At 35.0% G+C, this 18,851-nt stretch overlaps 1 long non-coding RNA gene across 1 annotated transcript in view; it reads right to left on the minus strand.

Annotated features, from left to right (window-relative positions):
- LOC135074673 (uncharacterized) overlaps positions 1-14,298 on the minus strand; it is a 127,164-nt gene extending 112,866 nt beyond the window's left edge. Inside the window, exon 1 of the long non-coding RNA XR_010257873.1 lies at positions 14,172-14,298. This is a non-coding gene — a long non-coding RNA (uncharacterized LOC135074673). The remainder of the gene's footprint in view (positions 1-14,171) is intronic.
- Positions 14,299-18,851: the final 4,553 nt, after the last annotated feature.

The raw sequence follows: 18,851 nt of genomic DNA on the forward strand, positions 1-18,851 counted from the left end.
GTGAAAAGTAACAGCCTGTTCTAAAAAGGTCCAAACAATTAAATTTTGTCGTAATCGTACGGCCCATTATGGAGTAGTTACAGTACAGTATCACAAAAGTTTTTATATTTACTTGAAGAATAAACACAAACAAAAACCACGAACCTACGCAACTTCTTTGTCAAATAAAGCAAAAAGTATTTAATGTAGAGACCTTAAATCCAAGACAAACTGTTTGGGTCTCAGACTATAGATATTCCTAAGGTCCCTTGTACAATGTTTGGAAAACTCCAAACTTGTAATTGACCGCTTCTTGTTGGCATATTGTGTGTCATCAGCCTTATTTCGGGGCTTTGTCGTGCCTCACTAAGTTTCGCCCTTAAATTCTTTCAGGTGGAATTTGGCAAAACCAATTCCTAAAGTTTTTTCCCTCGGCACAATTTTGTATTCATATTTCTAGGGCGAGTTCTGTTTGACACAAAAGTGAGGTGTTTTCTTGTTATGAATTAATTTGCGAGAATTCTGCGGGAGTTTAGTGAATTTTATCGCGCCAAGTTTTGTGTCTGGGGGACGTTTACAATTGTAGCTATTGTTCACTCGTCCTCTATTCGTGCTGTGATATCTCCTATGTGTTTCTTCTCAATGTATTATCTACATAAGTGTAGTCTGGGAGTATAGTCGACATGAGTCTAAATACAGGACTTTACTTAAGAAGGTCACACACGCACATCAAATGCGTGCATTATTCGATATTGAACTAATATTTGTATTGGTTTAAATAAATTATCCTGTAAATATATCTAATATTAAATCAATATAGAAAGTGATTTCATTTATTTTTCTTCTGAGACCATCTCTATATTTTTAAAGTTATATTCTATCTTTGTTACCGCGGTCTCATTTCGCACCAAAGCTTTTTAGTTGGTTTTTGATCTAACAGAATTGAAATATACAAGGGTCAAAATACATAGAACTCGGTAAATAGGTGTTGTTTTCGTCACTAGTCATTTGTAATGGCTTAGAACGAGGTAATGACGTCATTTGGCATTAAGCCATCATCGGGCTGCTTAACTGCTGAATCTGTTACTTTATTGCTATTACACGAACGAAAGACATGACAGAGGTGGTGAATGAGACGTTCGTTCATTCATTTGCATAAATTGATATAATACCCGCTAACTACCGTACCTGGCGACTAATATTACTTAAAATATAATAAGGAAAGCTTATAAATACTTGCACTAATCATACTAACATGTAAAAGTTTTTGTAAAATTTAGAATTAGTTGTAATTTAAGTACATTGAATATCTTTCATGTAAGTTCTAAAGTAGCTTAGGTACCTAAGGTTAAAAGCTCTCCAAAATAAAAAATCAATCTTCTTTAAAACGTGTTATCGTCTTTGTACATCAAAAAAACTACAATAGCCATCATGATGCTATTATAGCTAAAGGTATCAACTTTTTTATAAAACTTCAATTAATAGATCTATTTCGTGTGCGAATTAAGGTAATAGGCCCTTTCGGTCACCATGGCAACTAGGCTTCGCAACCGGCTGTGGAAAAGGATGTTTTATTCTTTACTAGCTTTCCGCCCGCGGCTTCGCCCGCGTGGAATTTTGTCTGTCACAGAAAAACATTATCGCGCGCGTCCCTGTTTCAAAAACCGGGATAAAAACTATCCTATGTTCTTTCCCGGGACTCAAACTATCTCTATGCCAAATTTCATCAAAATCGGTTGCGAGGTTTAAGCGGGAAAGCGTAACAGACAGACAGACAGACAGACAGACAGACAGACAGACAGACAGACAGACAGACAGAGTTACTTTCGCATTTATAATATTAGTTGGGATTGGCAAGTAGGTAGTTGTATTTAAAGAAAAAAAATCTTTGTTCGCTACTAGTTGCCAAGAAAGAATAAAAATTCCTTTTTCACAACCGGTTGCGAAGACTAGTTGGCATAGCGGGAGAAAGGGGTAATACGACTGCTCATCTTCTCTCCCAGTCAATAACATGACGTAACTTTCAGAACGTAAAAACCAAATTTAATCCGATATTGCTGAACATAATCTATCAATGTCACTGGCGTAATTATTATTTCACAGTCATACCTACATCCCGAGTCATTAATAGTCACAATCGCTTGTATTTCGATAAACACAGTCCATTAATCATTCAGGTGAGGTTACTTTGACTTTGCCAACGTTATGGGGGCAGTTTTGTGACGTTTCAGTGACGTGGTACGTATAAAAGAGAGATTACGAGTTTGATATCGTAAGGTTTTTATAACAAGGGCAATTAGAGCAGAGATTCGATTGCAATCTTAATAAGTTGAACAAGCTATCCACTTGTTTACGATATCTGTATGTTCGTACAAATATTTTCGAGATTACTGAATACCTGTAGCTTATTATGTACCTGGTATAATTGAGTTGAGATTCAGTTTACAGTTCTATGCCTATACATAATACCTACCTATATGTATAATAGAGAGAAATAGAGATAATTGGACAGTAAAGCTAAGCGTCCACTTGTCGGTATCGTACGCAACGGACGCATCGTACAAAACACATCGTATCGGATGTGCGATGCGTACGATGCGGACAGGTGGACGCACATGAGTTTCCATATAAATAATACTACGATCCGTTGCGTGCGATATGTCCGATGCGTACGATACCGACATGTGGACGCTAGCCTTTCAGTCAGTTCAAAGTCAAAGATCAGAGTAAGTAAAGATAAGAAAGATAAGAAGAAAATAAGTAACTACGGTAGAGTCGTCAATCACTGGTGTTCACTATACGAGGAAAAACGTGATTGGAAACACTGCCTTGATCAACGGGAAAAACCTTTTCTACTGAATGGCTTGATGTATAAACTCTATAAAACTTTAGTACGGTCTTTATTATGGAGCAAGGAGTAAAGTACGTGAAAGCATAGTAAATTCATGATAATATAATTTTATTCTGCATTATTATCAAATAATGTCACCCAAAAAATTTAAAGGGACTTTAGTGAAAAAAAAAACGGTTAAGTACTTCAGTTACAATTTAACAACGAGAATATGCATTGTATTAAAAAACTAAGAGAAAGACCCAATCCACAAAACCAAAGCTGCGTGTCAATAACTATTTCCTAGTGTATTTTCCTAGATAATAGTCTACTACCCTAGTTATTTATCCCGTCCCTGACATGTACAATACATTCTATGCTGTGTATCCTTTGTCTTTGAATCCATTAGGTTTATGAGTTATTTGAGATAGCTAAGGGTCAGTCCACACACTCCTTTATGTGGGACTTAGGTCTCCAGTACAACCGCAAAAGACAATTTTGGCTGTTAAATATTGATCTACTAAGCGACAATGGAAAGATCCGGGTTTTGGAAATTGATAGTTTATTTTCCTGAGCCAAATAAGGGTAATTCCACGTTACGTTCACAGTTACCTAACTTGGCAGCTCGTGTAAGAGACTGATCGACCTCTGTTTGCTTTAATAAGGAATGTATGGTAGGTATATTCTATTTAGGTATATTTATATGTATACATCTTATCGCTACAATGCCACAAAAGCAAGTACGCCTCATAACCGATTGCATAATATGCAATACCAAAGTGTAAGTTGTCACATGACTCAGCAAAAGTTAGCTTAACGTCATATTAATAAGGTCTGTATTTAATTAATAAATTATGTACAATAATACTTGTTCCCTTCGAGTCGATAAACTGCGCGCAGAAAATGCCTTGTCATCTAGGTTTGATAAAATATGCACTAAGCAGCAACTGTTAAAACAAAACAAAGATATATTGGAGCATACACGAGCAGTAGGCCTAAGATGCGCGCCGCGATAAGCGGTTATCACGCCATTTTATCGATTTTGCCCATAAATTTTGACGTCGATAAAAGTTATCACGGCGCGCATCTTAGGCCTACTGGAGAGAGAATTAAAAGCCTGTTTAAATCTATTATTAGTTAACAAATTAGATATACTACTGTGCTTAGATTAATGTTAATGGTATAAACATGGATGGAGTTTTTATATTTTTCCTTTTATAAGGAGGCTTTATTTATAACTAGCGGCCGCCCGCGACTTCGTACGCATGGATCCCGTTTTACCCCCTTAGGGGTGGAGTTTCGTAAAATCCCATCTTAGTGAGCACCTACGTTCTAAATGAACCCCTATGCAAAATTTGAGACTCCTAGCACTTGCAGTTTCCGAGATTTTGGCTTATTATTGAGTATTGAGTATAGATTGCAATGTACCAATGTAGAACCACCCTTAGATAGTGTAACAACTATGATAAATGTATAGCTTAGGCAAATAGTTTGTTATGACGCTGGCAAAGTAGGAAATGATTTATAACATGGAGATAGCCCTTCACAAATGAACATTAGGGTACCTATTATATTAATATGAGTATGAGTAGGTACTTGACATGATTGATAACAATCATTCAAATATAACAATCAGATGTGTCAGCTGGGGACACGTGTCCTCAGCTTGCACACGGAGAACAGGTCATGGTTGTGAGGTTCTGTTGGCTCTAAATTAATGACTAAGACATTTGATGACTCTAATTGAAAGAAAGAAAGAAAGAAAAGATATTGGGCTTTTATTTGTGGTATACTTGGAGTTGCTCTAGGGCCATTGAGAGACCTGTAGGTCTTTTTCTCTCCATTGTTTTTGTACTTTAGTTGTCAAATAAATATTTTTTCTTTCTTTCTTTCTTTTTTCAAAGAAGCAACAAATTAGCTACACAGTGTGACGTAAAAACTTTTGACTTTTACAGATATTTTTCGAATTTTACGTAACGTTACTGTGACGTCATTGTAGCAAATAAATAATGGTGTTTAAAATTGAATAGCATTACTAGAGTGAGGTCTTCATATGACTGCATTGGCATCTTCCCATTCTTTTTCTTTTTTGTGCCACCTAGTGTGATATATCAATTTGTAACAATTGAAAGAAACATACACAATGCAACCCGCGAGAGTCATAAAGAAGAAAAAAAAAACATACCTACACAATATTTAGATTTTGCTGAATAAACATTTCTTTTTGTCTCTTCCTAACCTTTTTAGGAAACATTTGAATAAAAATGCATTACGGTAAAGAATGCCCAACCAAAAGGCCTGAAGGGTCGAAAATGATAAAAATTTAAGCTCTCCCATTTACAAGCGTGAGCTTGCACACGAACAACGCGTAGAAACAAAACAAATGGTAAATGCTTAAAATTCTATGGCACGATTTGTCTTACAGCACAACGGTTAAAGTGGGACTAGCTCCCACAGTATTCCCGAATAGGTATTGCAGTTGTCTTGATCGACTGGCAATCCTATCCAGTTAATGGTAACTAGAAGTCCATAATTATTGTTGGCATTAAAGAATACACTAATCCTGACTTTATTACATAAACCTTACTAAGAAATAAAGTGAAAGTTTCAAAAGATGGTTGTATGTTATTTGTTACTCTTTCACACAAAAAGTGCTGAACGAATTTTGGCAGACCTTCAGAGTAATAGTAGTATTATTGTTTATAGTATACTAGCTGACCCGGCGAACTTCGTACCGCCTTAGCGTAGAGATTTTCTTTATATTTTTTTCCGTAAAAACCTTGTACAGAGTATTAGAAAACTACAAAAAAAAATCAGCCAAATCGGTCAAGCCGTTTTCATGTTATGTCGTGACAACGGAAAACGGGTTTCATTTTTATATATTATATAGATTTATGACAAACTAAACTTCATGCCGGCAAAGCTGCGGACAAAAATGCTGTTACTTTATTTTTTTTCAGCAATAGCATCCATCAAACATTTTTGTGAAAGAAATCCCTCCTCCATTCAAAACGGTAAGTCAACAAACAGCCACTTCTATGGGTTTTTCGTTTCCCCCCGTGAACCCATTCACTCCACCTTCGAAACGTGCCTATTTAGTATTATACACAGCCGTATTGTGTTTTTAAAAATTCATAACATTTCCATCGGCGGAGATATACCTGCCAATGTATACATCTAATGGATCTACATACAGCCTCCAATAAAAATAAGGAATGAATTGAACGGAATCGTTAGTCACTGAGTACATAACTCGTTTTTGGGAATTATCTGGTTACAGCTGTTTTTGGGGCGGCCTTCGTCGATTGCTTTTTATTTCTGTTTGTTTAAACCGTTTTCCGATTGGGCTTACAAATTGTGCTCGTTTGTGTGCGGTTCATTTGTGCTTGTTTTGGGATGTATGAGTAATTCGTAAACGTTTGGAACTCAAAAATGTTTTAGGTACTTGGCAATTCAGCTTGTTGTTGATAGTGGTATTGATTATAGAATCTTAAATATACAACGTACCAGCGTATGTTTTAGTACTTAGTGTGTAGTATTAGTATAAGTACATGTAGTGCTGATTTTCTGACTGAATCTTCTTCGGAAAATTTCACCTATATTATAACCACAATAAGATGCTATAATGTTAAGTTTGATGTCCAGTCATGTCAACTGAACCATTATCACTGTGCATTGGTTAATTGTTACAAGTTTCCATCTACTAGGTTTTTTAAACATAAAAGAGACTCCCAACCCCTGTAAATGTGCCTTATAAGAGAATAAAGAAATTTTGAATTTGAATTTTGATTTTGAATCTTCTGATTTGCATTACATACTATTTTCTAGGTAGGCAAATTACATATGCACAGCACGCCGTTCTAACATCCTACCATAAACCCATTTCACAAATTATAACTACCCTTCCTAAGTCAAACTACCCAGACACTCGGACAGAAGGTTCTCATATCTAGTCTATACATAACCCAGGGTTATTCCCAAAGGGAAAAATCGAAACATTCATCTTCTCCATACACTGTAGCTCACTGGCGAGCGCTTAATAATGTATCCAGCTAAAAGATTAAACAGATGAAGCTAAGTTGTGAAAGCTTGGGCCTAGTTTGGGTATTTTCAGTATTTTATAACTTACTCAAAAGTTACGGTAAAATAACCGAGCTATTTTTTTACTAAGTTATAACAACGGTAAATGAAATGTTTTCCATCTTCCTCTAGTAAATTAAAGAGAGATGTTCTCTTGTAGTAGAAACTAAATGACCTGGTGATGATGATGTACAAACATGTGACCTTCTGTAGTCTACAGTACAAAAATTTTTAGTGAACCAAGATTCTACAAGTATATTTACAAACAGTGACTTACGAACTGGATGTTCTTAATTAGTTACTTAGTGGTGTCCTATAAGAAAGATTAAATTAATAAAGTACTATCCGTTCGCGATAAGTTTGCCGCTGGCGATATGACGTCACTCGAAGGAAAGCGTCGATAACTATAGCAAACTATATTGAAAATATTGTTTATTTATTAATATTGATAAAAATTGTGTATCTGCGTAAAATAAGACACTTAATTGCGTTTAATCACTAACTAATTGCGTTTAATCGCGGTTGGGGGAGGGAACGCGCATTCGACAGACCGGCAAACTTAGCGCGAACGGGTAGTATTCAGCTTACTAATTATAATTTCAAAGAAACTCACCAACCAGAATAATGTGCTGTTTTATAAAATAATTTTGTTATTACGTCATCTTAAAAATATTTCATTTCTCTCATCTCACCAGCTTTTCAGCCAAAAGTGAGTTGTGGTCTAATTTTACAGCTAGCAGGTACATAACTCAATGGGAGTCATAATTACTCGTGCTGAAGATTCATTACATAGTAAATTAACGTTATGTTTCACTCGAATTACCAAAATAGTACGCTCCACAATCACATATTACCTATTTTCTTCTGAAAACATTTGCAGAGCATAAAAACGAAGTTAATTTTCGACAAAAATGTGGTGAAATTATGAAAAATAAATTCTGCGCCAGAAGGAGGGTTATTTTCAATATTATTTGGATTACAATGATGTTATTACACGCCACAAAACGGCCACGCCTATAACGTGGATTAGTAGAATATCAAAATTATTCTCACAACACTTGATTGATAATGACAATATAACTAACTGAAAAAAACACTTAAAAATATTATGATGGGTAAAGTGAAAGAGAGATTTGGTTTGATACACAAAATTTAGCTTCATCCAAAACCTTTCAATACTATCGTATTTCCACTTGAAACATTTGCCTTTCGATGCTGAAAAATATTGTTTTTGTGCCTTAATGAAAATCGACTCCAACCTAAAAACTCTACTATTTTTATCTTTGACTAGGTACACATTTTGTTTATAGCTAATTTCTAAAATATGTGGTTAGATACTAGGTATGTTAAGAAGAAACATTAATTTCAATAGGTAAGATAAGTCGAATTCTCAACTGTATTTTTGTAATTCAACTTTTTTATGTCAGTGGACCTGAAATCAATTTAATCAATTTTCTTTCGCAAAAAAGGAAAAGTAATTCATCGGGACTATATCTCAATACGAAATACAAACAAGACAACACTTCGTGGTCCATTGCAATATCTAATCCTAACGTTGAATCAGAGCCAAAACACAGATTAGCCGCCCCAAGAAAACCCTTTGTGATTCTAACTCTACCGACTTCGCTACTCAGTTTTGATTTACTTCAACATTCAGGGGCACGACAGTTTGACAAGCCAAGCTTCGGTCAAGTTTTGCATTTGGGATTCATTTGGATGTTTTGTAGTTTAAAAAATTACCACAAAACGCCTTTTCAGGCTAATGGAACACGAGGGCTGAAACTTCATGGCATCCTATTTTTCGTTTACTTTAATAAAACTAGTGCCACGTTGTTTATTTGAAACTACTTTTCAATTCTTTTATTAGTATGTATTGTTGACTTGGGTCTAGACATCGGATCTATGTCTTCTTTCGATAATTTGTGTGAGTATAGGTACTTAGATTTACTCTAACTAAGAAAATGATTCGAAGAAGTTACATATACCTGCTAATACCTATCATTAGTGTTGACAAACTTGTTTCTATACATACAGGGTGTCCCAAAAACAATGGATAACCCTGTAACCATCGATAGGCCTCGCCATGGTCTCCCTAACATCCAATTTTGACCCCAGTAAAAATATCACCGTTTTCAAGATTTTCAAGTTTTTGTGCATTTTTAGAAAATTGCGACCTGCGATTACTTTTTCTCATGCCATTTCTACAAATGAGGATACTTTTCAATCTAGTTTTTTTCCTTATCACAAGGGATAGTTGGGCTATCAAAAGAAAAGATTAAAGTTCAACAAACTAGTTTAAAAGTATGAAAATTTTAAGAAATTGCAGAGAAGAAGGAAAAATTAATTCATTGTCTTGCACTTTTGATCAGCCATCGTGTAAAAAAAATGTAGGAAGACTATCGTGCCCATTACCTTAAAAACTTCCTTGGTTAATTGAGATTCTAAAAAGGTATCACAAGCCTATGTATTCTGTAATATTTTTATCTTATGGCTACTTGAATAGCAACTAGTATGAAAACTGCAAAAATGAGTTTTTCTCGTAATAGTTAAACTAGGACTGCATAGTGGCATTAAATACAAATGGATAATTTTTAGCGTAGGAATTTTAATAAAGCAACATTTAATCATCATCATCATCATCATTTCAGCCATAGGACGTCCACTGCTGAACATAGGCCTGTACCCCAATGATTTTCATAATGACCGCTTGGTAGCGGCCTGCATCCAGCACCTTCCTGCTTACCTTTATGAGGTCGTCGGTCCACTTTGTAGGTGGACGTCCTACGATGCGCTTTCCGGTACGTAGCCTCCACTTGAACCCTGTTGCCTCATTGGCCGTCCGTTCTGCGTTTTAGTGATTACTTAATTTTTGTTTTAAACCTTATAAATGTGCCTATAGACAGATACCCGTGATGATACACGCTCGGAAACGTGGATTTTTTGGACAGCGTGCTATGGAAGTGGCTATGCTCGGGTTTCTTTACGAAATCGTATCAGAAATTAGGAAATCCGTAAACGACCTAAAGTCGCTGACATAGCTCGACGGATCAGCAAGCTGAAGTGGCAATGGGCAGGGCACAGTAGTTTGCAGAACTGAGGCAGCAGGGTTAAAGTGGAGGCTACGTACTGGAAAGCGCATCGCAGGACGTCCACCTACAAAGTGGACCGACGACCTCATAAAGGTAAGCAGGAAGGTGCTGGATGCAGGCCGCTACCAAGCGGTTATTATGAAAATCATTGGGGTACAGGCCTATGTTCAGCAGTGGACGTGCTATGGCTGAAATGATGATGATGATGATGATGATTAAATGTTGCTTTATTAAAATTCCTACGCTAAAAATTATCCATTTGTATTTAATGCCACTATGCAGTCCTAGTTTAACTATTACGAGAAAAACTCATTTTTGCAGTTTTCATACTAGTTGCTATACAAGTAGCCATAAGATAAAAATAATACAGAATACATAGGCTTGTGATACCTTTTTAGAATCTCAATTAACCAAGGAAGTTTTTAAGGTAATGGGCACGATGGTCTTCCTACATTTTTTTTACACGATGGCTGATCAAAAGTGCAAGACAATGAATAAATTTTTCCTTCTTCTCTGCAATTTCTTAAAATTTTCATACTTTTTAACTAGTTTGTTGAACTTTAATCTTTTCTTTTGATAGCCCAACTATCCTTTGTGATAAGGAAAAAAACTAGATTGAGAAGTGTCCTCATTTGTAGAAATGGCATGAGAAAAAGTAATCGCAGGTGGCAATTTTCTAAAAATGCACAAAAACTTGAAAATCTTGAAAACGGTGATATTTTTACTGGGGTCAAAATTGGATGTTAGGGAGACCATGGCGAGGCCTATCGATGGTTACAGGGTTATCCATTGTTTTTGGGACACCCTGTATGGTGCTATGCACCTTTGCTTAGTGAGTGGTTCGAGATTTAGCATCTTAAGCGTCTTCACAAAGCTTGGCCTGTTTTCTACCGACATCTTAATTGTGCGGGATTACCATAAAATAGTTATTGTTGGGAGATTGTCTGAATTCCAACGATCTGGAAGTAATTGTTATGAAGTTTGTCGCTTTAGTAATGTTTATCGACTCGTCGAATCCAAGTGTTCGAAAACATACCTTAGTGTAACGATATTGTTATTATTTTCCCCTGTTTCGTTATTAATTTGTCATAGTTTCACGTTCCACGCCCACAAACTATAATAATCAATATTATTAAAAGCCCTAGCTCTATCTAAATCAAGTAAGGTTTATATGTATTAACTCTATTTTGTATAATACGAGCAGCTCAATCAAATTATAGGAAAGGGGATATTAATTGCCCAGAAAAAACTTAGACAAGAGCTCTTCGCAATTATGATCCTTCGGGCCGGATAACCTAGAGAAACTAACATTTAAAAACTTTGAAGATTCTTCTCTTTCTAAACAAACACATAAAAAAAAATATTATAAAAAAATATTTTAGTTAAAACAACATACACTTTAAGAAATATGAACGTACACAGAACATTTGTGTGTTTTGTTTAAATAAGTAGGCCAGGATGTTTTTCCCTTCCAGATTGTTTTCGAGATATACGAGTAACATTAGTCAGGGATACGTATTGATAAACAGAAAGAAACAAACATAATATTAATGTTTAGCAATATCTTTCTTATTTTTTCACGAATACTGAAATAGATTTTACATTTTCAGTTTTAAACCAGGTAAAAGTATATTTCAATGTTTTTAATTAATAATTTGGCGATTCGAACCTTTTTGTAAATGAAATGTGGCTTCTGTTAATTGCGGAAGCCTTATTTATGTCAGGGAGCAACCTGTTAATGACATCGAGAAAATATCTTCTTTCAGTTGTTTTTATCTTTAGTCAGTTTTTTAACCTTTCACGAACAGGCGTACTGGAACTGAAAACTCAAAGGATGTATCTATGTTCTTGCAATTCAAAGGCGAGTGTTCTTTACCTGTGCATACAGGTAAAGATCACTCGCCGATCGTTATGTGCATGTACACGTACACATGTACGTGTACATGCACATAACGATAGTGTAATGTCTAAGTACTTAATGAAAAACGAACAGTAGCGAGCCACCACACATGTAAAGCTCACTCACCTTCGTGAATTTGTGAAATCGAACTGAAAATTTAAAGAATGTATAAGATGTGGTACAAGTACGAGTAGGTATATGTTTTTTTCCGTTGCCAACCAGCGTTCATGCCCGGATATAAACCTGCTTATTTATGTAACCAATTTTAAAAACTCATCATACATTCCTGTCAATGTATGAATCTGAATGTTGATGAGTTCTGCCAGTCATATGAGACAAAGCGACGCGTTGATTTGCACAAATGAAAACACGTTATAATGTTTGCCCGATCTTGCTTTTCCAATCATTTGCATGTCAAACGATATTTCCGTGTCGTTTGTTTCCTTACCACATTTTTGTGGACGGAAAAACGGATGAGCAATACGGGTACATGGCAAGCACGTGTTTTGTAAAAAGATCATAACTAATCCAAAAACATTTTTTTAATATCTTTACAAAAACAACTGAAGTGCAACGGAGGCTTCATTAAGGTCCTACAATGGATTAAACTTCTTATTGTGTACCTATGTAACTGTTACTTTTACTAAGATACATAAATCAAGGCTTCAAGTCACTTTTTTGTGTTGGCAAAACTAAAAGTTGAAAATACTGAAGCATTTTCAATGTGCTGGAAAAAAGAAAATGAATTTTTTTTTCAATACGGGACGCATTAATTATTAATTACTGCGAAAAATATCGTCAATTTTACACATACTAGATTGATAAGTGTCGACAGCTAAAACTCACAAAAACGTTTCTGAAAGTTCTGTTTTCCAACCGAGCTATTAACAAAACGCGATGTAATACCCGGTAATTAAGTTCCCACAAATTGCTCCCACATAAAAACGCGGACTAGTAATTTGAAAAACGTTCTTACTGTTATCAGCTACTAAAGATTTTATCTAATTTTTATGAGCACTCAGAAGAATGGCGCTAACTTGTAAAAATCGTTGTTGAAATCCGACCCTTGAGTTAAACTTCGGTTAATTTTACCCCTTAATTACATAAGCTGTGTATAAATCTTTATGTCTTATGGTGAAAACTACTTAGGGTGTTACTTCAGGTGTTATTTATTGCTCTAAATAATAAAGTAGGGAACTTTGTTAAAGCAACAAGTTCGGGTTATTTTAGCATTTGCGTTGGTGTGTTTTTCCATCATATTTTTGTACTGGAAATACTAGGGTTTCTATTATGTTTCAGTGGGATCGTAGTGGCGTTATTATTACTTTAGTAATAGGTTTTGTTTTTTGGTGAAACGTCAATACTAAAGACTCAAGATGAAATTAATAGTCATTACTTATTTATTTACATTTTAAGGTTATAAGTTTTGAGAAAACGGAGAACAAGTAAATTGCCAACATGAAAAATGATTTTGACAAGCAATTTTCATGTACGCTTTAAAAATTGCTATAGCAAATTGGTACAATTTCAGGAGTTTCATAATTTCATCAAATAGTTAGTTAAGAATGCTTAAAAACTAGAAATAAGACAAAGAACACATGAAATTCTCTGGAATAAAATCCATATTTCCATTTTATATGCTCACCGGTATTAAAATCGAAGCAATGGTTGGACAATATTTTATAAATAAATAAAAGGAAAGTGCTCTCACATAAAATATGCACTAGACAAAAACACTACTGCCATAAACGCAACGCGACTAATATAAAGTGCTTTTAAAAAGCTTTCTGAAATTTCATGCTGAAATTGCAAACGCTAGCTGAAAAAAGCCTTCATTTATTTTCAGGACCTACATACCTAGGTCAATAGGTAAAGCATAATTAATAAAACCCAAATTACTAGCAAATACCTACCTACCATTTTAATGAAAAGATTTTCGCTGAAAGAAAATCTCAACGCTTTCAAATGGCTTTCATAAAATATCGTCTCGCTTCCATGGCTTTACAAATGCATGAAAAAAGCTCATATTACACAGACAGACAGCCCAATTAACTAGGATAATTATCCAAAAATAGAAGGAGAACACGAGCCTTTTTAAAACATTCATTTTCCACGCTGAAGTCCCGGGAGGGACCTGTAGATTCACTCTTGAACTTTCCGACGAGCGAGAATTATAAATAGGCCTTTGTCCTTTTTAATTTAAAAACATTCCATTAATGCTGGCTGATTTTTTCAAAATTAGTCCTTTTCAAGTTTTAAAAATTTGAAAATAGAATATAAAATAGATACATACCTCACCCGAAACAAAACACTGTCTTTTCTAAAAAGAAAAAAAATACACCACAAAAAAACTGCACTGTTTCTCTGTTCGCACGCACAATGAAAGCCGTCTATACGGTTGATCCGCGCGTTATTTTTTATACGGGCGAAACGTCCTGCCCGGAGCGAGCCCACGCTTGCACTGCTCCTGCGGACTGCCCCCCTCCCCCTACCTGTTACAGGTAGTCCCATACATCCAGATGTAAGTAGCTGCTATTGATGGACAAATCGAATTGATTTCCCGCTGCCGATTAGTTCGGGGCGTTTCGATGCGTCTGCATATGCACGCGACGTCTGAATGTTGATATGAAAAATGCTTGCGCGTTAGACGCGGGAATAACATGTTGAGAAGAAAAAGGTTTCTCTTTTATTTAATTTGGTTTGAAATAAACCACAGTTATGTTTAAATGAATGTTTTGTCTGACGACCGTGATAGCGCTTTCCACTCAAAACTCTATACAAGTACTCGTACAAATACATTGAATTAAAGAAAATTGCTTAATCTGTATTTTTTTTTTCAAATTAAGTAATAAAAAAGATTTCTGCAATTTACAATTACATATTATGCAATTAATGCGTAAAAATTTCCTAACTAATATGAACTGAAAAAATTGGATTTTCATTGTTGAATATTTTCCGATAGACAGGGTCTGTCGCAGTTTTTGATTTTATTAGGGTGAGTTGCACCACCTAACTTTGACTGTAACTATAACGATAACCGGTGCTTTTTGTATAAAGTTTGACAGATTTTTGACGTTTGTCAAAGTTAAAGTAAGATGGTGCAACTCAACCTTAGATTACTATCGTGACAACCTCTTTCGATCGTCAAATGTCAATTACTATCCGAGCGGAAATTTTTGATATCGACAATTTGTCCTTTATGATATTTATAGGTTGATCGTGAAATGTGTTTACAAATACAAAAAACCAACAAACAGTACCGTAGCCAAATCGGAAACAATGATGTCAGCGTGTCCACGAATACATTTTACACGCTAGTTAAGTTGGAGCTTTCGAGAAAGCTTTAAGCTTGCACGGTCACCTTTAGAGCTACTTAAGCACGGTTGCACCATCTTACTTTAACTTTGACAAACGTCAGAAATCTGTCAAACTCTATACAAAAAGCACCGATTATCGTTATAGTTACCGTCAAAGTTAGGTGATACAACTCAGCCTTAATGTTTTCAAAGTTAACAATAATAATTGTGGAGATTCAGTTTTAGTTTAAAAGGACTGGTTCATGTGATGTAGTTTGAGTTCACTTCAGTCACAGTATAAATACTAGTACCTACTTCAGTCTGCAAAAGCTTGCAATTTGTATAAAATGTGTAGTTTCACTGTTCTAGTAATAACAGTGAAAAAGCTCGCTAAATAAAATTTATCATCAATTAATGAGATCAAATTAGTTATTCTAGAAATTCATAAGCTATTAATGTAAATAAATGTCACAATTTAATAAATTGGGTAATAATTATACATTTTTCTTCCATGTATAGCACTCAATTACATAAAAATTATTTATTTCAGGTTTGCATCCATACTGAAGTTAAGTTTTGCGGTAATAACAATACGAATATTTTAATACAATTAATTTATTCAGGTTTTCTTCCGACAGACAATATTTAGGCTGAGATCTAAACGTCAAAACATGTCAAACTCCATACAAAAATCACCGGTCATTGTTATAGTTACGGTTAAAACTAAATTGGTGCAACTCAGCCTTAAACTAACTAAAACGTGTCTCCAGAAATGGTATAAAAATAATGCTGTCAACCAATAAAAGCAGTTTGTGCACGATCTATTTGCATTTTAGTACGGAACGAGCGCACGCTGTCGGTGCGACCTTCGGCGCGGGAAACGAGCTTCCTATGTTTACTGAAAACGGCGTAATCTACGAAATTCGGCTATTGTATTTTATTTTAAACTTTATTTTTTAATTACAAATGTGAAAACGGATTTACACGCTATATGAGACGTTGCCCAATGAAGCTTTTAAAAAATATTTTGTAAGCTCGTATTGATAGTTAAGAACACAAAGCAAGCTTTCAAGAGGAGAGCGTATCTTCACCTTAAAGGCCGGCAACGCACTTGTAACGCCCCTGGGTCTGCGGGTGTCTATGGGCAACGGTAATCACTTACCATCAGGTGATCTGTCTGCTCGTTTGCCTCCTGTCACATTAAAAAAAAAACCATAAACAGTCGAAATGCTTTTAACAAACTGAACTTTAATTTAACTAACAATAGTTAAAACGCAAGTTCCTAGAATAACAAAGTAATCGAGAGAAAATGTGGATCACTCTATGCGTTTTCTTGAAGTACCTAATGAGTGAGTGAGTCATGAGTACCTAAATGATTTTCAGGATTAGAAGTACTGAATTAAGTTAAAAAGTTCTAAACACAATGTACTTACATACATAATTGAGCAATAATATTTATTGAGGCGTACCTACCTACCTACCTAGGTATACATTGTGTATTTACCACGAACATTTGCAACCAACTGTTTGCTAACCGCTAGACACTTTAATTTTCAGTAATTCAACGCTACACATTCAAATGCGATTAGTCCGGCGCATGTTGAGTTACCCATAAGTGCGGTCGTTGAGCTACCATCAGTGCGACCACAAATCTTGTCGGATCACGATCGTGCGGTTTGGAAGCGGCCTGTGCGATTGAATAACACTTAGCGAGGTTATAAAGGTTTTAGAGTTAGTAAATGTAGAATAGAATATGTAATGTTTAAATGACATCTGTTGCAACCTACTTCGATGCAACTTGGTGGTTTTTGTACGATCGTATCAAAATCTTGTGTTACGTTTGGTTTGTTCCCGGTCATCATCACACAAAGCACGGCTTTATCTTCTTAAGGTTGTCGGTACATCGAGTGGCATTTGTTTTATGAATGGTCTCCACTCCAGAATCTTAGTAATGCACCTTTAATCGGTACTTTGATTAACTACACATACCTGGCTCACTGTCACTTTAGTTTGCAACATGTTCAGCAATTTGTTTTCTTGCTTGCGATAACTAGCAAACTACAACTGTGCTTCAATTAATCTTAAATTCCTCTCATGATGTACCTAAAGTTGATCTAAAATTATAGTAAAATACTTCAGTTTGTGTTCAATAATTATGTGCTTTCAACTGTACCTACATTCAAATTCCATCCAGCGTTCATTTAGCTAGGTATCTACCAGTGACACCAGTGACCACTTGTGGGATCACGGTTGTTGCGGTTTAGTAAAACGGCCTTTGCGATCGAATTACTCTGCAGCAAACACTAAGGTTTTATTGCTTTGCAATTCCGCATAGTATAAATAAGTTATAAATATTATCATCATGTGGCAGAACTGTATTCCTAATTTGAATGATGAAAGAAAAACTAAATATTTTCACCTGCCACCTTTTTTAATGTAAGCCAAGGCAGATATTTGTCCGCAATTGCACCTGGTACCTATTAAGTGAAAAATCGTGGACGTTTCTAGAAATACACGCCCAGCTTAACTTATTGATATGTACTGTGAGACCTAGTTGTACGAAGTCAGTTATTTATAATAATATGTTTAGGACACGTTTTTTATCATACTAACCCTTCCTAACCCAACAAAGAAACCTAGACGCACCTGTACAAACATTAAACAAGCAAAGACGTCGCCATAAGCCTTCATGTTTCAAATTACAGCAAGATGCTACACAGAAAACTTGGATTTAGGCTCAAATTGCCCACAATATTTCACCTGAAACGTCTGCAGTCTTTGAGGGATACATTTAGGCTCTCGAGGTGTTGTTTTAGATGGCAATATTGTTCGTATACAACAAGAAGTTGTACAACAAGTGATGGGCGTACAATTGTATAATTTTGGATTTAAAACTATACGAAGTAATGTAGTTAAGCTCTATTTGTTATTGTAATTTTAAAATTCCAATATCTTTTAGGAATTTTAGTACGGAGAAATTAAATTGTCGATTTGGCACAAAATCGATACATCACGAAAAAAGCATGTGTAAATCAGTAACACGCTTAGGCTGGGTTGCACCAACTAATTTAAACGGTAACTATGACTATAACCAGTTCAGTTTCAAAGTCCTTGAACAATAGAAATACCGGAATTAAGTCTTACATAAATAACTTAACCCTTAAGTAACATCCTTATTTTTGGTTACACTTAGAACACCCTGGGGTAAAAAAATACCCCAAACGGAAATTGAAAAATTTTAAGTAAATATTTAAAATCAATTTAATTTGTGATTTACAGTGTTTTAATAGACTCACTAAATTATACTATTGTTTTAAAAGAACGTCTACCTTGCGTAAAGAAACATCTTAAATCAATCATAACAAAAAACAAAGATTTTTTCATTGGCAACTAATAGTCTCCACAATGGTCTTCTAGAAAAATCTTGGAAAGTTATTGTGGGAACCAAAAACTTACACTAATCGGACATTGAATAGATGTTTTATACATATTTTAAACACAAAATGAAATAAAAGGAAAATTTCCGGCTTTATAATAAAGCAAAATAAAAAACTTTTTTTTTTTATAAAATTATGAAAAAATATTTTTTTATTTATTTTATTCCTAATTATATTTTTCAAAACACATCAGACATGCTGAATTATTACATAATTATCACTTTTGGGCTCTATTTCTGT

The sequence above is a fragment of the Ostrinia nubilalis genome, chromosome 9, assembly GCF_963855985.1.
Source record: "Ostrinia nubilalis chromosome 9, ilOstNubi1.1, whole genome shotgun sequence".
Taxonomy (NCBI): Eukaryota; Metazoa; Arthropoda; class Insecta; order Lepidoptera; family Crambidae; genus Ostrinia; species Ostrinia nubilalis.